This window comes from Muscardinus avellanarius (assembly GCF_963383645.1).
Source record: "Muscardinus avellanarius genome assembly, chromosome: 2".
NCBI lineage: Eukaryota > Metazoa > Chordata > Mammalia > Rodentia > Gliridae > Muscardinus > Muscardinus avellanarius.
The window spans coordinates 18280006-18290822 of NC_137787.1; positions in this window are offsets into that span (position 1 = coordinate 18280006).

A 10817-nucleotide genomic window follows, 5' to 3' on the forward strand; every position below is an offset into this window, starting at 1 on the left:
GAAAGAAGGAAAGAAAGAAAAGAAAAGGAAAGGAAAGGAAAAGAAAAGAAAAGAAAAGAAAAGAAAAGAAAAGAAAAGAAAAGAAAAGAAAAGAAAAGAAAATTCAAATGCCCCTGGGCATTTTCTGTAGGAAAATGTTAGGAGAAGTGGGCAGAGCCTAGGACCTCTGGAATCTAGAAAGTATCTGAGAGGTGGATAAGGATGAACTTGCCTTTCAGAAGTATCAAAATCCAAGTCCTAGCTTCTATGCTGGCCAGGCCCGCCTCACAGTTATTCTGTCCTTGATGAATGCTACCAGAATAATATACGCCCACTTTTAAGACTTGAAACTTTGAGTCCTAAAGCTTAATATTTTGGCCAAATTCAGAAAATTAAAATCTTTCTCAGAGAGAAAATGGGGAACACAGGGACTTCAGATAAATGAGGCGAGAGACAAGAAAAGAATGGAAGGGGATTAAGGTAAGAGAATGAGAGAGGAAGAAAAAACAATGACGGAGGAAGGAAATAGTTCAAATAACGTGATGTTCATATATGAAGGTATCATTCCCACTCTCACGAACATGTACAGAGAGGGAAGGGGGAGTAGGTGGGTTGCAGAAGGAAATATACCACGTACTATGTGCATGTGTGTTTGAATCACTTTAAACCTTACTATGGTGGATAATTATGATGCACCAATAAAAGAATAAAATTAATTCCTGTCTCTGTATATGAGTGACATTGGACAGAATTGATAGCTTGTTTATCATGAATTATACATTTTGTAATGAGACCCAAGAGTAGTGACATACACTTTTAATCTCAGTACTTGGGAGGCTGAGACAGGAGGACTGCAGACTTGTGGCCAAGCCGCCACAACTTAGTGAGGCTCTCTGCAACTTAGTGAGACTCTGATTCAAAATAGAGAGCAAAAATATAAAAATAGGGCTGGGGGCTGCAGCTCAGAGGCAGAATACCCCTGGGTTCAGTCCCCAGTACTGCAATCAAACAATGCTGTAAATGTTTCCTTGGAGAATTTTGGAACATGTAGGTCTAGTTGCTTCATGTTTTCGTTGGGAATTAAAATGTTTGGTTCTTTTCCTCCACAGTGATTTGACCATAAATGGCCGTTCTGAGGAACACATACCTCTCTCCAAAGTTTAAATTTTAAGCTCTCGTTACACTCAACTATAGGGTTTTATCGCGGTCATGATGGAGGAGGAGGCAGCTGCTGTTTCGGCTTGTCTGTAGTCCCTTCTTCCTTTCTTGATAAATAAGCTTCTCCTTCTTACTTTTTCTTAAACTGCCTTTTCACCTCATTTTCAAGGAGCTGTCGATTATCATCTCATGGGTGGCTTATAACAGTGTTCCAGGCCCCAGAAAGGAGATAATGGTTCAGGGCAGGGAGGTGGCCCAAGAAAAGCCACTCAACATTCTGTGACATAATTATTTTGGATGCTAAACCAAAGAAGAGGTTATCTTATGACATGTGGGCTTCAAGGAATTTTAGTCTATCTTTGTAACCACATAGAAAGAGCCTGCTTTGACAATAAGGCTAGTTCAGAGGAAGTGGGATAATGAGAAGGAAGAAAATATGGTGGAGCGGAGATGGATGAAGACGATGAAGGGGACAAGGGAGGTTCTAATGGCCTGCTTTGTTCTCCTGAGGCCAACCAAGCTTGAAACTACTATCTATGTGTCTATCCATCTGTCTGTCTATCTAATATCTCTCTCTTTATCTAAAGCTTAAAACTACTTTACCTGTCATCTATGCAATTTTTAGCATGGTTTGAATTAGGTTTTGTTAATGCAATCAAAAGTGTCTCTGTCTATATGTATGCTCAAAATAACAAATAGATATATTGATTCTCAATGAAAAATGTGTGATATGACCTTAAATGCTGTAGAACCCAACACATGTGAAGTGGGTCCTCAAAAAAAAAAAAAAAAACACACTGTGTTGAATGAAGGAATAATGCCTATTCAGAGCAGAGATGATTGTTATAAGTTTCTTCACAGTCCACGGATGGAACTGAGAAAAGACAACCCTCTGAAATGGAAATTATTAAAAGCCAGTCCATTATGTATAAATATAATATAGGCTTGGGTATGTTTTCACAGTGTGGCTGATGAGAGGAGGTCATCTACTGAATCCAATTAAGAAGACAGGGTGTTTTGCAAAAAGCTGTTAGCAGCTCAGCTGGATTGTAACATGACCGAGAGAAAGCCAGTGCCTTGCTACACCACGACAGCGAGCTAAATAAAGATGAACAGACAGTGAGAAGTGCTAATGTGTTTTTTCACACGCTAATGGTGGACTCAGGAACTCAACCAATGTTCTCAGGAATTCAGATGTATACCCAAATTCCTCTATTTCTATACCTTGAAGCAATCCTTGACAGATGTATGAGTTTAATCAGGGCTGCTTTCATGATCATGTGACCTTTGCAGTTGCAATTAGCTGGCCCTTGTGCTTCGTTTAATGCTCTGCTGTAGCTTTCTTGAAATTCTTAATAATTTTGAACAAGGGGATACACATTTTTATATTATTTTGGACTCTACAAATAATATAGCTGGTTCATCCTCAGTCTAATTTGTGGTTGTGTTCCTTGTTGAAAACTACTAAATGGGGATTTTGAATTATCAGTTATTTTTCATGGTTTTGCTTAATTAAAGGCAGTTGACCACCAACCATCAAAAATCATGAGGAAGACTTCTATAATGACATTTCTGAACATTCAGAACTGGGTATCAATATCTAGAATGTAGCAGCTTTATGGACAGAGCTACTACTTAGAAAGCTCTACAGAAAATAAGCTAAATCTTTAATATCGATGTAGCCTTGAGGTAAAGTATAAATATATGTACTACCAGCTTATGATGAATAGAGAGATAAAAATGATCCCTTCTGAAAGGCACAACTATAACAAATAGATATGTTGTCTTCATAGCTTTTTATCAGTTAGTAATGTTAAGTTTTGCAGGTACAGGCTGTTCCTAAGATATTTAGATTATTTTTAGATTACTTTCAATCACCAAAAATGTTTTCATAAGGGAGAAAACTCAACCTTTATGGAAAATATTGTTACGATTTCCTTTTAGAAAATGAACTCACAGAGACTCTATATCACAAAAATATTTTGACTCAAAACCGATTAGATTCTTAATGGCTATCTTATTCATAGTTTTGTTCTGTACGAAGTGAAAATCTCTCCATTTTTAGTTCAAGATGAGAACCTGCAACTAACTATAACCTCAACTGTTGAAATGCATTTTTAAAGATGTGTATGCATTATTCAGCAGGTTACCTTGAATCAAACATAGAAAAGCACAAAAAACAAAAAAATATATATAATATTTAGCCGATATTATCACCAGATGATAGACTTTATTTGTTATCCTAATTCCATTTTACATTTAGAAAATAAACATCAGCATGAATATTTAATACATTTTCTATAAGAGAGGCAAAAGGGCAATATTATTGTAGCACTGTGAGACTCAAAACTGCTTATCTCTAATCGCGCTGTTGTTTTCATATTGCTGTACCACTTTTTCTCTGAAATGAGATAAAATATTAGCAGACAGTTGCCAAATGAACCTAAGAAGCGATTCGGAATCTTCTCTAAAATACTGTTCTTACGGACATGACATTCCGGGAACTGGATCCTCACGTTTTGTTGCTTGCTGAGTTCACATATAGAAATGATATCTTAATCTTTTTGAGAGAAGAATGTGAAGTAAGAAGAAAACGTGCAGCACAAGATTTATCCAAGTCCTCTTCCTAGTCGTCCATTTATTTGACCTTATATTCTTTTCAATTATTGATGAAACTTCATTTTCCCAGGAAGTTTTCAAGGAAGGTGCCAATATATTCTAAAGAGCTCTAGAAATGTGAGTACTTTTTTACTCCTGCTTCGAGGTTTGTTTGCCTGTGTGCTGATTTGCATTTTAAGAGAAAACATGATGTAAGCAGCCCATCCATCTTGAGACACCCCTAGGAAGAGATGGTTTTTGTAGAAGATGAAACCATTTAAACTGCGAGCCTATTGGAGTCACAGAGAAAGATTTTGCTAACTGAAAGTTACACTGGGGAAGTCATGAAACTTTAACCTGGCACGAATTTCCCATTTTATTTTATTGGCTTTAAGAGTAGGACTTAAGAAGCATTTTTTTAAAATGTGCTTCTGTTTAAGAAAAGATAATCATCTATTAATTCATTTAATGTACATTCATTGAATACTTGACCCATTAACTGCTGGTGCTAAGAGGAAAAATCAGCTGCCCTGCTGGCCGGGTGGTTTCCTGCAGAGACTGTCTGGAGGCATATGAAACTTCCTGCTCTCTGAAACCCATGCTACTCAGAATCATGACTGTCACCTTGTGCTCTTTAGCTTCTCTGAGGACAGCAAAGGAAGTTTACTTCCTCATTAGTTGTGTAAGTTATATACCTATCGAATTATTACAGCAATGAGTTGATCTAATTTAAAATACAAAGTACACCAATCCAATAAATCTAACAAAAAAATGTGTTTGTATTGTTAAAAATATAGATGGATAGACATAAAGATATTTACACGTGTACCAGTCAATAATAAATAAAATATCAGGGCAATTCTAAGCAGCAGCATATCATAAGTTAAATGTACTCTGCAGATTCCTATAATTAAGGTTCACCAAAATTTTAGTCCTCCTGGACCGAGGCATGATTCTGAGAACTTCATGATTAGAGCAAGTAGATTTTCAAAGCAGAGAGGATCAATCACTGTTTGAATTAAATCCTAGGTCTATGCGTCTCTTAGCTTCCTAAACAGAAGGATGTTTTTTTTCTCACTTACTAATGCCTGTAACATGGAAATCTCTGCCACGTATGCAGAAAAGAGAAACTCACTTAAATTAATGACCTACTAGCAGACCCTGATGCAGCCTGTAGGCTGAAGCACACACGCCCAAGCCAGGCAGTGATATTAGCAACTGCAAGTCTCTCCGCATTAGAGGATCTGGGGAATTATTCTTGAAGTGAATTAAATCATTACTGTACAAATAACAGCAGAGAAATCTACATCTAGCTTTTGCTGTTCTTGTTGAGCCTTGTTTGCTTTTCTCTGAGAACTACTTTGATGACCCTAGGGTCAACTGACTTCTTCCTTCACTGAGAACAACCAGTAATTCAGACAGTTATTAAGGTGCCTTATACTGGGCAACTCTTCTAATCTGTTACAATAGTGGATTTTCAAATTCAGGATCTTTTCTCACTCCTCCTCTACCACTACTACTAACATTCTTCTCCTCCTCCTCCTCCTCCTCCTCCTCATCCTCCTCCTCCTCCTCCTCCTCCTCCTCCTCCTCCTCCTCCTCCTCCTTCTTCTTCTTCTTCTTCTTCTTCTTCTTCTTCTTCTTTCGTTGTAGTTGGGATTAACCCCAGGGATATTCAACCCCCAGCCCTATTTTAATTTTATTTTGAAGCAGGGTCTCACTAAGTTGATGTCCCACTATTTCCTGAGGCTGTCCTAGAACCTGCAATCCTTCTCTCTCAGCCTCCCAAGTACTGGAATTACAGGCATGTGCCACCATACATGACTGTTTTCTTGGTGCATTGTAATCATTCTAATGAAGTTCAGAGTGATGCAACAGGGTGCAAAGGGCATTTGGTGAGCTCCGCAGTTCCCAACACATTTGCTCCTCATCCCTGTATACTACTATATTGCAATCGGCATGCGTAATTTTGTTTATATATGCAATGTCAGTTGAAGCATTTTCTTAAACATTTATAACTGCATCTTAGATTTCAGATGCATTAAGTAATAGGATAGCTCAGGAACTCCTCCATGTCAAGGCTAGACCACATTGATTTCCTTAATTGGCTGTTTACGGAGGTCTATCATTATCCTCCTGCTTTGTCAGTGCAAAGAATTAAACTACACACTTTGAGGTTTGTCCCTGAAGAAAGGTTAGCAGTGGACTCACCTGAAGGGGAAGCTCCAGAAGGATGCCATGCATTGTACTTTGAGGTAAATTGTGCAGTGGTGAACACAGGGAACTTGACGCCACACTTGTGCAGGGAACTGTTTGCAGAAGCAAATTGTAAATGTATACCTGCCATTCGCCAAGGCCATGAAGTACAGAGAGTCAGCAATCCTCAGAAACTCCACTCCAGGAGCAAAGAGCTTGAAGTGGAGCAAACGATAAAGAGGGGGAAAGGGAGCGAAAGGTGACAATTGATTACTGCTCCCATGGACCTTCATTATATGAATGACCACCTTATTCTTCTCTTTCAATTTTTATCCCTCACTCCTTTTTAGCCACATCTTTCAAACACACTCAATGAGGCATCCTAAACTTTTCAAACAGATACTTTTCACAACCAAATCATTTCTGAGTGCATTCTACCTCCAGGTTACACTCTCTGTCCTTTCTTATTTTTTGTTTGGAAACAGTCTTGCCAGCTGCTGAAGCTGGCTCTGAACATGCAATCCTCCTGTCTCACCCTCAACCACTCTGGAATTGCTGGTGTGAGCCATCACCTTTGACTATCGTTTTCTTAAAACAACTGATCCTCTATAGTTAGGAGTTATAAGAACAGTGAAAAGAAAGCACAGCTCATTTTAGTGATCTATAGTTACCATTTGGAGTTCACTATTAAATCTGAGGAAGCTGAAATACTCTTAATCACAATAATTAATCAAGAACTGCATTCTACTAAGTAGACAAATTACACTTTCAAGGAAAGGTTTGAATGAAAAGCCAATCATGCGACAAATGATCACTTTTAGGTCACTTTTAGAAGAAAATACTATTGGTCAAGCGACCAAGAGGACTTCTCTTTTAAAGACAAGAGAGAAAATTAACTCATTTCTTTTAAAGAAATATTCGAGACAAAACATATACGTTATCTCTGGGGTGGTGTTGACTCTTTGGGTAATTGTCTCTCATGTCATAGTGAGAGGTTGAAACCACCTGGAGCAATGGTGCATTCATCCCAAATAGGTCAGAGATGTGACTAACAGAAAAGGCAGTTCCAAAAGTTCAGTGTCAGCTTAGAGTCTGTTTGAAAACAACTTCTATCTCAGGAGAGTTTCATTTTCACTAATAGCAAATGTTTCTAAACAAATGACAGAATGAAGCTAGATAAGTGTAGGTGGGCTTAGCAAGCATACCAAAATCTTGTCTACAGGCCTGGAGAATCCAGCAGAGCAGTACAATGTCATTAGAAGAAGATGTGTGCTAAGATTGGTATTCTCTTCTTGGTTTAAGAAAAACCAATTTTTCTTCTGCAAACTGACTTTGCTCTTGGCCTCTTTCTGGAGCAATGATTGCTGCTGACCACAGCTTTGACACTATTCCTTCCTTCAGTCAACGAGGCATCTTGAAATTTTCAAACAGATACTTTTTACAACCATACCTCCAAGGCCACCCCGAGTCTTCACCCTGAGCATGCACTCAGGGTGAGCTTTTATACACAACTGTCAGAGACCACTGCTAAATAATTTTGTGATGTAGACATTGCCAAGAGGAACTAAATACATGGATGCTTCTTTCATGCCTTACTGCTGTTGCCTGTACCTTTATTCTCTTGTATACAACTTACTAAATATCGACTAGGCTCTAGTTATCTTACGTTTCCTGTTTCTTGCTTAGCAGGATCCAGATTTTAGAGGGTCATACTACATAGGATCTAAATTCATCCAGATGTTTCACAACATAAAACTCTCTCTCATACCGGGTATAGAACCCAGGGACATTCTACCTCTGAGCTACAACTCTGGCCCTTTTTATTTAAGACGGGATCTCACTAAGTTGCTAATGGTCTCACTAAATTGCTGAGAGCGACCTTAAACAGTGATCTTGCTGTTTCAGCCTCCCAAGTACTGAGACTATAGTTGTGCACCACCATGGCTGACCACAACATATGCCTTTTGCAGGTAAAAAATGTGCTCATTTTCCCCTCATTTTTTTTTTAAATCTGAGAGTTAAAGAGGCACCTTCTCTCTTTTATTAACATGGGAGACTATGATGTAATTGAGAGAGTTGATATGAAAGTGCAGATTCTGATCACAGGAACCTAATTATTAGTGTTGGCATCATTTAGGAAGGGTCAGAGGGCAAAGCTGTAAATGGGTTCTTCATTCTGAACTGAAGCTATCGATAAGCAAGTTCTAGCTCGCACACTGAGGCTTCCTTGTTTATCACCTCTCCCTACCCCACCCCCACGCTTTGTAAAACTGAATCACCTGCAACTCTGTGCCAAACTAAACACAGTTCTGACCCTAGGGTTAATGCAATTTCTCTAAATTTTATGCCACGCTAGATCCACTGAGATATCTTTTAAATGAAAATGGGATAAAATGCTATCAGCCGAGGCTTCCAAGTAGTTACCTTCATTTGGACCCTGACGGGCATTGAACGCTACTCAGTGCCTAGAATCGCGCTATCTACTATGGCATGTTGGTTCAAATAGCTGTAGAAATTCAAAGAATAGAGGTGAGGGCGTGAGCCAAGTGGACGCGAGCTGCAAACAATTCCTTGAATATTATTGGGCTTCCATTAAAGTCCTCTATTTTGGGTCAAAAGTTTTAGGATGCTAATAAAGATGGGTTAATATTCACTTATGTAAAAGTCAACAGAAAGGTGAGTTGAGCACAAATTTATTATATACCAGTAACAATATCATGCTGAAAAAGTTATGGTGAATTAGAAATAGCTTTGATCATGTACAGAAAAGGGGAATGGGTTGAGACCTAGGGGAAAGCTCAGCACGTGCTGTGTGTGTGTGTGTGTGTATATATATATATATATATATATATATATATATAGTTCTAGGGCTCTGAAATTCATTGTGATGTATGATTACAACATATTAATAAAAGTATATGAAAACTTAAAAATAGCTTTGGATGGGAAAACAGGACATCTAACTTTGAATCCAGGCTTTGTCTCTCCCAGTGACCAGAGACATTGGACAAGCAAGTCTGCTGTGCTAAATGATCACACCACCACCTTGAGGGAGGCAGATTAAATACTCCCACTTTATAGAAACCCCTTGATGTAGCATGCAGGAGGCAAGAGGAACTAAAGAGAAAGAAGAACTGAGAGCTTGGCCGACTCTGCGTAAGGACATGTATCCTGAGAAGCCGAGGATAAATCCTAGAATGTGAGATCATGGAAGTATTGATGTATTGGGATTAGATGAGAGTGCTAGGGACGTATTAGCTGTGCAAAGATTCCAAGTAAGGGAAGAACAGAGTGGAAGTGTTGTTGCAGGGAAATGAAGCACAAAGTAGAAGAGAAGTTAAATGGAGTAAGAACACGAAGGGAGATTTTCAGGAATCAATATATGGCATCTGTATTGTTACAGTTATAACATATCATGTAATAATAAAGATTTAAATATTGTATATTTACACACACATATATATGTGATATATATGTGTGTGTGTGTGTGTGTGTGTGTGTGTGTGTGTGTGTATTTATGGTGGTAGGACTAGAGACTGAATCCATAAAAATTCTACCTCATATAACCCCAACCTATTGTCTCACTAGGTTGATGAGCACCTGGCTAAATTGTTGAGGCTGGCGTCAGACCAGTGAGCCTCCTGTCTTAGCCTCCCAAGTGCTAGGATTACAGTCATGTGCTATAATAATAATATCATAAGCCAGCATGCACATTGTGGCAAGCATTGTTAAGTACTTTGCATGCATTATCTTTCTTAAGAAGCCAATGTGAATGGCTTCTTAAACAATAGTATGTATATATATATATATATATATATATATATATATATATATTCAGCAGGTTTTGCTACTATCACAATATTATTAATATAATATAATATTAATACATATATAAATTATATATATGTATATATATATATTTATATTTATATTCAGCAAGTTTTAGTACTACCAGAATAATATTATTAATCTTGGAGAACCAGTCAGCTGATGATAACTATTCTTTAATGAAAGAAAACATACAGGACTAGTTATTTCTGAACTATACTTTAGAAATAGTCGTTTATAGCCTAAGAGTGGATTGAAATTTCCAAAGTTCTAAAAACAGAGTTAGAAAAACCTGACCAAAGGGCATGGACTTGGAAGAGAAGATCAAAAATAGGACAAAGAAGAACAAAATATGGGATGGAGAACTATTTGTTTTTTCTTTGCAATGCTGAGGATGGAACTCAGGGGCATCGCACCTCTGAGATATACCCTAATCCTATTTTGTAGTCTTTTTTATGTTTTTGAAACAGGGTCTCACTGAGTTGTAAAAGGCCTAAGTAGCAGCGGCTGTCCAGGAACTGCGATGCTCCAGTCTCCACCTCCCGAATGCTGGGATTACAAGCCTGTGCCACCACGACGGGCTGGAGAACTACAAGATCAGCAGTTAAAAACCATAAAATTCAAAAGATTTGCCTGATGTCTGAAACAAAGAAGCAGAGTGTAGCTGTAAGGAGTAAATTGATACTGCGTCCTCATCTTTCACCAATATAGCAGCACTGGCTGTGAACTTCACTAGAAGGTGAATGGGAGCTGAATTCTTATAATGTTCAATAAAGGCAAGGCCAGGTGTGGTGGTGCTTGTCTACAGTACCTTCCAGCACTTGGGAGGCTGAGACAGGAGGATCACAAGTCCAAGACCAGCCTCAGCAAACTAACAAGTTCAAGACCAGCCTCCACAACTTAGCTAGACTCTAAGTAACTTAGTGAAAACTTTTTCCAAATAAAAAATAAAATAGAAGCCGGGCGTGGTGGCACACGCTTGTAATCCCCACGCTTGGGAGGCGGAGACAGGAGGATGGCGCAGGTTCGAAGCCAGCTGCTTGCTCTAGCTTAAGAGA